Source organism: Rhamphochromis longiceps, linkage group LG12 (assembly GCF_057381845.1).
Source record: "Rhamphochromis longiceps isolate RC_006_pf linkage group LG12, R_longiceps_female_GT1.1, whole genome shotgun sequence".
In the NCBI taxonomy this organism is placed as follows: domain Eukaryota; kingdom Metazoa; phylum Chordata; class Actinopteri; order Cichliformes; family Cichlidae; genus Rhamphochromis; species Rhamphochromis longiceps.
The window spans coordinates 6,785,548-6,798,173 of NC_140568.1; the positions used below are offsets into that span (position 1 = coordinate 6,785,548).

The following is a 12,626-nucleotide window of genomic DNA, read 5'->3' on the forward strand; positions in this document are numbered from 1 at the left end:
TTTAGTCCTCCTGTACTCTTTTTGCGAGTAGGTGTGACAACCAATGACAGTTTTCTACTGTCATTGGCAATAACACGTACTTTTATTTTTGGGGGGAGGAGGGGGTGACAGAGATTGAAACTTTACTGATAAATTCTCCAAGTAAAAAAATACCATCCATCCATCCATTCGCTTCCGCTTATCCTTTTCAGGGTCGCGGGGGGCGCTGGAGCCTATCCCAGCTGTCATAGGGCGAGAGGCAGGGTACACCCTGGAAAAAAATACCAGCGTCCACAAATGTCACCTTTTTTTTTTAAATATTAAACTTTATTAAGAAACAGTATACAGAACATGTATACAATTAGTACAAAATTAACATATGCCAGGGGGTGTGATACAAAGAATAACAAACATTCAAATAATTTGTAATTACTACAAATAGTAATAGTTTTCATAGCCTTTTTGTTAAGTGATCCACTAATCAATTTTATGTAACATAAAACATCATTATAGTAATGTTTAAAATTAGGTTTTTTGTTACTGTATTTGCATTTGTGAAAATAAAATTTAGCTAAGATAACTAACAAGTTTATTATAAAGTAAACATCTTCTTTTTTTTTTGCCTTCGAAAGAAACAAAATACATTTTCCCATTTCACAGTAAAGTCTTTATATAGATGTCCAGCAATGAATCTACTGAAGTCTTTCCAAAATGTTCTAGCATATGAACAGATCCAGAAGAGGTGTTGCACAGTCTCAGGATGGCTTCCACAAAATCCACAGTTCACATTTATGTCCCTTTTGAACTTTGTCATGTAATGATTAGCAGGATACCATTTATGCAGTATTTTAAATGAAACTTCCTTCACTTTATTCGTTACCAGATACTTGTTAGGAATTGTCCATACTCTTTTCCAGTTAATGTCACTGACAAAGAAATTCCAATAAGAGACCACATGTGGGATACCACAAATGTCACATGACAACCTTTAGGGCATTAGAGTTGACGTCACGCCGCAATGCATTATGGGAGAGCAGCACCATTTTAGCAGGCCATGAATCACAACAAACACACTGTGTTGGAAGGAAGATTGCTACAAATCATACTTATATATATATATATATATATATATATATATATATATATATATATATATATATAAAAACACCCATAAAAACACCCAATACATGAGCGGGACACAGAAAGGAATTGGCAAGAATACCAGAGGCGCAAAACACCAGCTACTGGTAGACAGAACAATCAGCCGAGACTGCAAGACCAGACTGACAAACCTGTGCACTGCCTGGATTGATTACAAGAAGGCCTATGACTCAATGCCCCACAGCTGGATACTGGAATGCCTAGAATTGTACAAGATCAATGGGACCCTAAGAGCCTTCATCAGGAACTCAATGGGGATGTGGCGTACAACACTAGAGGCCAACTCCAAGCCCATAGCACAAGTCACCATCAAGTGCGGGATCTACCAAGGAGATGCTCTGTCCCCACTGCTGTTCTGCATAGGCCTGAACCCCCTCAGTGAGATCATTAACAAGACTGGCTACGGATACCGACTATGGAACGGAGCAGTTGTCAGCCACCTCCTGTACATGGATGACATCAAGCTGTATGCCAAGAGTGAACGAGACATCGATTCACTGATCCACACTACCAGGCTATACAGCAATGACATTGGAATGTCGTTCGGACTGGAGAAGTGTAGTCGGATGGTATCAAAGAGAGGGAAGGTAGTCAGAACTGAGGGGATTGAACTACCAGAAGGCAACATTGCAGACATAGAGGACAGTTACAAGTACCTGGGGATCCCGCAGGCAAATGGGAACCATGAAGAGGCCGCTAGAAAGGCTGCAACCACCAAGTACCTGCAGAGGGTCAGGCAAGTCCTGAGGAGTCAGCTGAATGGTAAGAACAAGATCCGGGCCATCAACACGTACGCCCTGCCCGTGATCAGGTACCCTGCTGGGGTAATAGGCTGGCCAAAGGAGGAGATAGAAGCCACTGACATAAAGACAAGAAAGCTCCTTACCATGCATGGAGGGTTTCACCCCAAGTCCAGCACCCTGAGGCTGTACGCTAAGCGGAAGGAAGGGGGCCGGGGACTGGTGAGTGTCAGCACCACAGTCCAGGATGAGACAAGGTACATCCAAGAATACATTGGGAAGATGGCCCCAACTGACCGAGTGCTCAGTGAATACCTCAGGCAGCAGAAACCCAAGAAAGAGGAGGGAGACGAGGAACCATCATGGAAGGACAGGCCCCTGCACGGTATGTACCACCGGCAGATAGAGGAGGTGGCTGATATCCAGAAATCCTACCAGTGGCTGGACAAAGCTGGACTGAAAGACAGCACAGAGGCACTAATCATGGCAGCACAAGAACAAGCTCTGAGTACAAGATCCATAGAGGCTGGGGTCTATCACACCAGGCAAGACCCCAGGTGCAGGCTGTGTAAAGATGCCCCAGAGACAATCCAGCACATAACAGCAGGGTGCAAGATGCTAGCAGGCAAGGCATACATGGAACGCCATAACCAAGTGGCCGGCATAGTGTACAGGAACATCTGTGCCGAGTATAACCTGGAAGTCCCGAGGTCAAAATGGGAGATGCCCCCAAGGGTGGTGGAGAATGACCGAGCTAAGATCCTGTGGGACTTCCAGATACAGACGGACAAAATGGTGGTGGCTAACCAACCGGACATAGTGGTGGTAGACAAACAGAAGAAGACGGCCGTAGTGATCGATGTAGCCGTTCCGAATGACAGCAATATCAGGAAGAAGGAACACGAGAAGCTGGAGAAATACCAAGGGCTCAGAGAAGAGCTCGAGAGGATGTGGAGGGTGAAGGTAACGGTGGTCCCCGTGGTAATCGGAGCACTAGGTGCGGTGACTCCCAAGCTAGGCGAGTGGCTCCAGCAGATCCCGGGAATAACATCGGAGATCTCTGTCCAGAAGAGCGCAGTCCTGGGAACAGCTAAGATACTGCGCAGGACCCTCAAGCTCCCAGGCCTCTGGTAGAGAACCCGAGCTTGAAGGATAAACCGCCCGCAGGGGCGTGCTGGGTGTTTTTATATATATATATATATATATATATATATATATATATATATATATATATATATATATATATATTGTGGCGAGCTCAGACAAGGAGGAGACGGAGGTATCGTTTGGTCTTGCTTCCCGTGAGCTAGCCAGGGAGCACAGCCGTTTATTGACATCTGCAGAAGAACACTGCCGCTAGCTAACTGCTCAGCGCGGCAACAGCACAGCAACAACAACAACAACACACAGGGCGCCCTCTGACCCCGGAAGGACACACTGTCGCAGTGAGAGGGCGTCACCCGTCACTATAGCAACATAAACAAAACATAACTGTACAAACAGAACCCCAAACAGCCCTGACCCGCTACATAGCCCCCACCTAAGGGGTTAGTCGTCCCCGACGACCCCATTACCCCACACAAAGTCCTGCAAATGTCCAGGTGCCTTCTGTTGGCGCACCGGCCGGTCACGACCGGCGGGGGAAAAGTCACTCGGGTCAGAACATGGGGTGCCACCACCATCCCCTGCCCCGGCGTCTGCCGGAGCGAGCGATCGGTATGGTGAGAGCCTGTCCCGGTGCAACACCACCATGGGCCCGCTCCTCCTGTTGCAGGCAGTAGCGGCACTCAACGACTACGCAGGGCCGTCTGGAGAGGGCATCAGCATTGCCATGCTGTCGACCTGCCCGATGCTGGATCTCGAAGTCATAGGACTCCAGCCAGTGGGCCACCTGCCCTTCTGGGTGTTTGAAGTTCAGGAGCCAAGTCAGAGATGCATGGTCAGTGCGCAGGAGGAACCGGCAGCCGTGCAGATATGGCTGGAAGTGCCGCACCGCTAGCACTACGGCCAGCAGCTCCCGCCGCGTCACGCAGTAGTTCCTCTCGGCTCGCCCCAAGGCACGACTGAAGTACGCCACCACCCGTTCTCCAGCCTCGTCCTGCTGGGAAAGGACCGCCCTGACTCCTACATTGCTAGCATCAGTGTCTACAATGAAAGGTTGCCGGGCATCGGGGTAGGCCAGGACTGGGGCTCTGGTGAGGGCCTCCTTCAGCTGTGCAAAAGCAGCAGCACAGGCCTCCCCCCAGCCAAACAGCTGTCCCTTGTCAGTCAGGCGGTGGAGGGGGCTGGCCATCGTCACGAACCCCTTGATGAACCAACGGTAGTAGGAGGCTAGGCCCAGGAAGCTCCGCAGTTCTTGGACGTTCGAGGGAGTCGGCCAGTCCCGGACCGCAGCCACTTTTGCGGGGTCAGTGGCGACACCTCGAGCGCTGATCACATGGCCCAAGAACGTGGTCTCTCTCGCCAACAGCCGGCATTTTGCGGGGTTGAGCCGCAGCCCAGCTCGTCGGATGGCACTCAAGACCTCGCTCAGATGAGACAGTGCACTGTCGAAGTCGCCACCGTGCACCAACAGGTCATCCAGGTACACAACGCAGCGGCTACGAGGGATATCCACGAGCACCCTCTCCATCAGCCTCTCAAACGTCGCTGGTGCATTGCAGAGCCCAAATGGCATGACCCTGAACTGCCACAGCCCCTGTCCAATGGTGAATGCAGTCTTAGGTCTTGCGTCAGGGGCTAGCTCCACCTGCCAGTAACCGCTGCGTAGGTCGAGGGAGCTGAACCAACTAGAGCCGGTAACGTAATCTAGGGCGTCGTCGATCTGCGGCAGCGGGTACGAGTCCTTCTTGGTGACTGCATTGAGACGGCGAAAGTCCACGCAGAACCTCGGGCTGCCATCCTTCTTCCCCACCAGAACCACGGGTGCCGCCCATGGGCTATTGGACGGCTCGATCACCCCAGCCGCAGCCATCTCACGGATCTTCTCTTCCGCTACCTGCCGTTTTGAGAGGGGCAGCCGGTGTGGGCGCAGACGGATGGGCTGAGCAGAGCCGGTGTCGATGGTGTGCTGGACCAGACTCGTCTGCCTACAGGGAGTGCAGAATTATTAGGCAAATGAGTATTTTGTCCATATCATCCTCTTCATGCATGTTGTCTTACTCCAAGCTGTATAGGCTGGAAAGCCTACTACCAATTAAGCATATTAGGTGATGTGCATCTCTGTAATGAGAAGGGGTGTGGTCTAATGACATCAACACCCTATATCAGGTGTGTATAATTATTAGGCAACGTCCTTTCCTTTGGCAAAATGGGTCAAAAGAAGGACTTGACAGGCTCAGAAAAGTCAGAAATAGTGCGATATCGTGCAGAGGGATGCAGCAGTCTCAAAATTGCAAAGCTTCTGAAGCGTGATCATCGAACAATCAAGCGTTTCATTCAAAATAGTCAACAGGGTCGCAAGAAGCGTGTGGAAAAACCAAGGAGCAAAATAACTGCCCATGAACTGAGAAAAGTAAAGCGTGCAGCTGCCAAGATGCCACTTGCCACCAGTTTGGCTATATTTCAGAGCTGCAACATCACTGGAGTGCCCAAAAGCACAAGGTGTGCAATACTCAGAGACATGGCCAAGGTAAGAAAGGCTGAAAGACGACCACCACTGAACAAGACACACAAGCTGAAACGTCAAGACTGGGCAAAGAAATATCTCAAGACTAATTTTTCTAAGGTTTTATGGACTGATGAGTGTGAGTCTTGATGGGCCAGATGGATGGGCCCGTGGCTGGATTGGTAAAGGGCAGAGAGCCCCAGTCCGACTCAGACGCCAGCAAGGTGGAGGTGGAGTACTGGTTTGGGCTGGTATCATCAAAGATGAGCTTGTGGGGCCTTTTCGGGTTGAGGATGGAGTCAAGCTCAACTCCCAGTCCTACTGCCAGTTTCTGGAAGACACCTTCTTCAAGCAGTGGTACAGGAAGAAGTCTGCATCCTTTAAGAAAAACATGATTTTCATGCAGGACAATGCTCCATCACACGCGTCCAAGTACTCCACAGCGTGGCTAGCAAGAAAGGGTATAAAAGAAGAAAAACTAATGACATGGCCACCTTGTTCAGCGGATCTGAACCCCATTGAGAACCTGTGGTCCATCATCAAATGTGAGATTTACAAGGAGGGAAAACAGTACACCTCTCTGAACAGTGTCTGGGAGGCTGTGGTTGCTGCTGCACGCAATGTTGATGGTGAACAGATCAAAACACTGACAGAATCCATGGATGGCAGGCTTTTGAGTGTCCTTGCAAAGAAAGGTGGCTATATTGGTCGCTGATTTGTTTTTGTTTTGTTTTTGAATGTCAGAAATGTATATTTGTGAATGTGGAGATGTTATATTGGTTTCACTGGTAAAAATAAATAATTGAAATGGGTATATATTTGTTTTTTGTTAAGTTGCCTAATAATTATGCACAGTAATAGTCACCTGCACACACAGATATCCCCCTAAAATAGCTAAAACTAAAAACAAACTAAAAACTACTTCCAAAACCATTCAGCTTTGATATTACTGAGTTTTTTGGGTTCACTGAGAACATGGTTGTTGTTCAATAATAACATTATTCCTCAAAAATAGAACTTGCCTAATAATTCTGCACTCCCTGTACAGTCTTTGTCACTGGCGGCAAAGATGTCCACATTCACGGTTCGGTTCGGTTCGATACTTTGGTGTCACGGTTCGATATTTTTTCGATACAAAAAAAATGTTCATGCCTTTTTAATTTGTCATTTATTAAAATTATAAATATATATTTTAACTCAAAAGTACAGTTTTTAAATTTAATATTGCTGAAACAAAAGTAATTAAAAAAAATTAATATATCTCAGGGCTCTCAAAATTTCAAAATCCCTGGTAGCCCTTCGGGCAGGGACTCTTCAGTTTTTGGTAGCCCAAAATAAATGTAAGTAGCCCGAATAAAAAAGAGAGCAATTTTTTGATTGATGTTTTGTTTCCTTTACAATATTATACTTTAATGTATAATATTGTAAAGGAAACAAAACATTAATCAAAAAATTGTTGAAAAACAAATTACAACATTGTATAAAAATTACAATCATCAACTCAAATACTTGGTTCTAATTGAACAGAAATTTCTATGAACTTGTAAGAACTGTGTAGGACATGAATCAGTCTGTGTCAGATCCTGAATTTGAAATTTCCACTGAAGTCACGGGTAAGAAACAAGTGGAACCAAGATCTAGGCCATTTGCTTTTTGAAGTTTGCAAAGACTGCTAAATTTTGCCAGTGGTAGTTCACTCTTTGCAACATAGTACGCTGTTATAAACAGATTTTTCAGGTTTATTTTTAGTATGTTATTTGCAATTGGTGGGAAAGATATTGCAGACTGAGCAATAATGCATTTCTTGCATTTCTCATGGCTTCTAATGGGGGCCTTTCTTAAAATGACTGGTCCCAGTAACAAAGGCGCTTGTCGACTCAGAAATCGAGAGAAAACCAACAACACACCCGGCAGAACATTATGTTATTTACACGGGTGCACATAAGTGGTCCGCATGTGCGCATTCGCTGTCAAAATAAAAGACGCGCACCAGATAAGAAGTTGCAACGCGCGTTTGCGTCCATATAAAAAGCACTGTTTTTGTCCGCTAGAGTGGGATTTTCACGGCACATTCTGCACCACATCTCTGTGCGTTCATCATTTGTTTGAAGCCAGCTCACCTCCTGCAACCACTTTTCCGAGAATACGCGCTTCTTTTGTGGTTCGGACTCCTTCTGACATTTCTTTGGAGGTGGAGGAACACCAAAGTAATTGCTTAAAGGAGCTTCTTCGACATCTTTAAGAGTTTTAAACAAATGTCTGTCCTCCTCCAGAAAATCTTATGTATGCAAACACGCGTTGCAACTTCATATCTTGTGCGCGTTTTTGGGGTTTTTTTTGACAGCGAATGCGCACCTGCAGACCACTTATGTGCAGCCCCAGTTATATAGCTCGTCATATTGCAGCCACAGAAATTCTTTTGTCCATGAAACCATAAAGCTGCACTTTCTTTTTGCCTTATAGTCTGATTTGTCATAACTTTTCCGTTTTGTGGTAAGCTTTTCTTTGGCTGTCACTTCTTCACCCTGACTTGTCTTATTTGGCTCAGCAGAACTAAAATATATATCCTGCTGCTTTTACACACACACACATAACGGTCAGCGATTCTCTGCGCGATCAACCTCTCATATGTTTAAGCTTGCTGCGGGAGATTTCACTTGTCATGTTTGCATAGTAAGCTAACGATTGATAAGACGATGTCAGAGGAATTGGTGCGCAAATTATCATCACTCACCAATCAGTGCTGTCGCTCTCTATACACAGTTCGCGCGATTGCAAAGTGAAAGCAAAAAACAAGCGCAAATTCAAATGCGATTTCAATATGTCACATATTGACAGTGGCTCACCGATGCCAATGACATAATTACCCAGCTACATTTCCGAAAGAATGCAAAAGCATTGACATATATTTTTCCTTCCTACAATAGCCCGACGGGCAGGGCAGAGATAGATTTTGGTAGCCCGACTGGAAAAATCGCTAGCCCCGGGACATCGGGCTAGCGATTTTGCAAGCCCTGTATCTGATTGAGGAATCACTCATCTTTGGAAAAGAGAGTTTATTACAGAGAAATGTCTCTTTCCAAAATAAAAGCTATACTATACGCTTCTTCTGGGCTATATTCTCAGCAGCATATTGTAGCGGGTCAGGGCTGTTCGGGGTTCTGTTTGTACAGTTATGTTTTGTTTATGTTGCCATAGTGACGGGTGACGCCCTCTCGCTGCGACGGTGTGTCCTTCTGGGGTCAGAGGGCGCCTTGTGTGTTGTTGTTGTTGTTGCTGTGCGGTTGCCGCGCTGAGCAGTTAGCTAGCGGCAGTGTTCTTCTGCAGATATCAATAAACGGCTGTGCTCCCTGGCTAGCTCACGGGAAGCAAGACCAAACGACACCTCCGTCTCCTCGTTGTCTGAGCTCGCCACATTGGTGTCAGAAGTGGGATGATGGTGGCACCCCATGTTCTGACCCGAGTGACTTTTCCCCCGCCGGTCGTGACCGGCCGGTGCGCCAAAAGAAGGCACCTGGACATTTGCAGGACTTTGTGTGGGGCAATGGGGTCGTCGGGGACGACTGACCCCTTAGGTGGGGGCTGTGTAGCGGGTCAGGGCTGTTCGGGGTTCTGTTTGTACAGTTATGTTTTGTTTATGTTGCCATAGTAACGGGTGACGCCTTCTCGCTGCGACGGTGTGTCCTTCCGGGGTCAGAGGGCGCCCTGTGTGTTGTTGTTGCTGTGCGGTTGCTGCGCTGAGCAGTTAGCTAGCGGCAGTGTTCTTCTGCAGATGTCAATAAACGGCTGTGCTCCCTGGCTAGCTCACGGGAAGCAAGACCAAACGATACCTCCGTCTCCTCCTTGTCTGAGCTCGCCACAATATTAAACATATCAGGTCCCCATAAGGAGAATCATGTGCTAACGGCTGTCTAAATGACTCGGGTAAAGTTTGTAGCATGCATGCTTGTTGTTTTTTGTGCTTCCACTTGTCTTTGCACTAGGATGATGTCGGCGTAAATGTGCAGTCATATTCGTTGTGTTCCCACTAGTGCTGTCAGCGTTAATCTCGTTGAAATGACGTTAACGCCACAACACGGCAAATCTCCGTTAACGAGCTACCCCTGCGTGGGGCTAGACGGCCAACACGTTAACGAGCTAACTGTGCTAACACACTAGTTCCCACCCATGTAATTGAGCATTGCGTGGCACATCCAACATACTGTTTTACTTTAGTCCATGACGCGCTTACCTTCAGGGTCATACCTCACATGAAAACCAAAATAATTCCAAACGCCAGATCTGAATGAGGGTGGGGGAGGTTCAATTTGCCATGTTGCAAGGAGAGCTTAACTTCTGTCTCGCTAGCTTGCCCTGCGCTCTTCCTTCTGACAATGCTGTCTGTGTTGAGCGCTCAGTGGATCTGCGCTGGACAGTGCAGCCTAGGCAGAGTAGTCGAACGCAGATTCACTGAGCGCTCAACACAGACAGCATCGTCAGAAGGAAAGTTGATAAAATAAATTACAAATTTTGTATTGTTCATACATATGCGTACCGAACCGAAAGCACTGTATCGAACGGTTCAATATCGATACGAGTATCGTTGCACCCCTAATATGTATATGTGTGTGTATATATATATATATATATATATATATATATATATATATATATATATATATATATATATATATGTATGTATGTGTATGTGTGTGTGTGTGTGTGTGTGTGTGTATAAACTTTGTATTTCAGTTTGTGATGATTGTGTTCTCTTTGTGATTACAGGAGCTGTCCTCACATACCCAGGATCTGAAGCAGACAGATCATCCAACATCTTCACATGTTAACTGCAAAATTAACTGATGAAAACAGTACAAAGGTTAAAGTACCACATGTGCTGTCAGTGAAAGCTGCAGCTCTTTTATTGATAAAGTTAAAGACAAAAAGTCAAAAGGATTAATCACCCCTATAACTGTGTCACTATATATCAGCATTAACAGGACCTCAGTTTGGTGTTTCAGAGAGCTGCTCATCTCAGACCTGCACATCTTCCGTTTTAAACACTCGATGTACTCAGCTGCATGATGAGCACATTTGATTTTCTCTGACACAATTAAATAAAACCTGATGAAGGTCAAAGGTCGTCACTTGTGATCAAACTTGTGATCTGGAATTTTTCACAGTTTTTTGAAGATAGTGTGTTATTTACTATAAAGTAATTCAGAGTTATTCATACTATAGTAACCAGAGAGGATCATATATTTTTAAATATATAACTTTCTACAGGACTGAATATAATATCTTTATGTAAAAGTCCGGAGCCTCTGGGGAGTAACTGAGTATTTATAACATTACACAAACCAAAGGTCTCCATCACAGTGTTCATGAAATGCTGGGTGTATCCATGTCCTGGGGCAGGCCTACGGAGGAGTGCTGAAGATTTCCCTGTGAGTGAGCTGCTTGTGAAGATCATGAGTCCTGCTTGATCAATGCGATGAGCGTCAGTCTTCCTGGTGTTTCTCAAATGAAGCCTCTCTCAGTGGGTCAACAGAACTTCTGGCACAGGACAGCTGTGATGAAAGAAAGGGAAGAAGTTTCTCCAAACCTCTGGACCCCAGAAACCCAGCTTAGTCCTCATGGTCTCCCTCACTAGTTTCTCCCCAGGGTGAATGTAGCTGTTGATATAATATGGACTCTCTGTAAATCGCCTGTATTTGTATAGCGCTTTACTAGTCCCTAAAGACCCCAAAACACTTTACACAACCAGTCATCCACCCATTCACACACTGGTGATGGCAAGCTACATTGTAGCCACAGCCACCCTGGGGCGCACTGACAAAGGCGAGGCTGCCGGACACTAGCGCCACCGGGCCCTCTGACCACCACCAGTAGGCAATGGGTGAAGGGTTTTGCCCAAGGACACAACGACCGAGACTGTCCAAGCTGGGGCTCCTCTCTGTCCAAAATGTGAACATTGGCATCCTCGAAAGAGTGTCCTCCAAGCGCATGGCACAACATAGAAGAGCCACCTCCACAGGACAAGACTCAGCAGTCCATCTGCATCTTAAGGATAAAGGACACTCTTTCGAGGATGCCAATGTTCACATTTTGGACAGAGAGGACAGATGGTTTGAAAGAGGAGTGAAAGAAGCCATCTATGTCCACTGTGAGCGACCTTCTTTGAACAGAGGCGGTGGTTTACGACACCAACTCTCTGCCATCTATAATCCAGTTTTGAGATCCCTTCCCAGACGCCTTAACGCCCACTCACATCCTGGGCCATCTGATCTCAGGAATTCGCATGATAAGGTGGGGCCAGGTTTCACAATGAACTCACCCGAAACTCTGGCTGATTGGGACCCACACCCAGTTTCACACCTTGGCTCAGGCGATTAGAGGATCATCAGGGGATCCTTTTGTCCCTCTGTGGGGGGAAACTCCCACTAGGTTTATATCTGGGACTCTCCACCATTTGACCTTAGAACTGAAGAAGCTTCTCGGATGAGAGGTGAAACGTCTTCAAGTAACTTAAAGAAGTCCAGACGCTTTTCTTTGCAAGCTCCTTTGACTACGATGACCTGGATGACTGAGAACCTTCACAGACAAAGGACAGCATTACATTTTTAATATTAACAGTAACTCTGGGCCTCTGTGGAGTATATAGCTGATCTTATCGCTTTCTAAAAATGGATAACAAAACGTAAGGAGTGCTGAATCCTTCAATAATACAGAGTATTAGAGTATGCTAGCGGCTAATCTAGCAAACGAATTAACAACAGAGTGATTTTAGATGTTGTAGAACTATAAGATGTTAAGCTGTGTGTCTTTTTCATAACAGTGACATGGTTGTATTTACCTTAATCGAACGAGTAGTCAGTCGCAGTAAACCCATCAGCAAATAAACTGGAGCAGACCGGCTACGTAAAAAGTGTAGGGGGGCGTGGTTGAGGTCAGGTCCAGCGGGTGTGTGGGCGGGAGCGTGACACAGTCGCTCCACCTCAAGTCACTACTGCGCAGACTCTGGCTCCAAAAATGCAAGATGGCAGCCTCCATATGCGGGGTATTTTGGCTTCATTTTTGCACAATGGGAGGAGGCGCTGTCGCGTCGTCCATGTTTTCTACAGTCATTGGCGGCAACTCTACACTGTAACAACCATAAA

General features: G+C 46.3%; 2 long non-coding RNA genes across 3 annotated transcripts in view; one reads left to right on the forward strand and one right to left on the reverse strand.

Annotated features, from left to right (window-relative positions):
* The window catches only part of LOC146656739 (uncharacterized), a 44,701-nt gene extending 34,096 nt beyond the window's left edge, over positions 1-10,605 (forward strand). For both annotated transcript variants that reach the window (XR_014913962.1, XR_014913963.1), the window contains exon 3: positions 10,252-10,605. This is a non-coding gene — a long non-coding RNA (uncharacterized LOC146656739). The remainder of the gene's footprint in view (positions 1-10,251) is intronic.
* A 102-nt stretch (positions 10,606-10,707) lies between these two features.
* LOC146656742 (uncharacterized) lies at positions 10,708-12,460 on the reverse strand. The gene is made up of 3 exons (XR_014913964.1): positions 12,323-12,460; positions 11,804-12,060; positions 10,708-11,036 (listed from the first exon to the last, which is right to left on the reverse strand). It is a non-coding gene; the product is annotated as an uncharacterized LOC146656742 (long non-coding RNA).
* Positions 12,461-12,626: the final 166 nt, after the last annotated feature.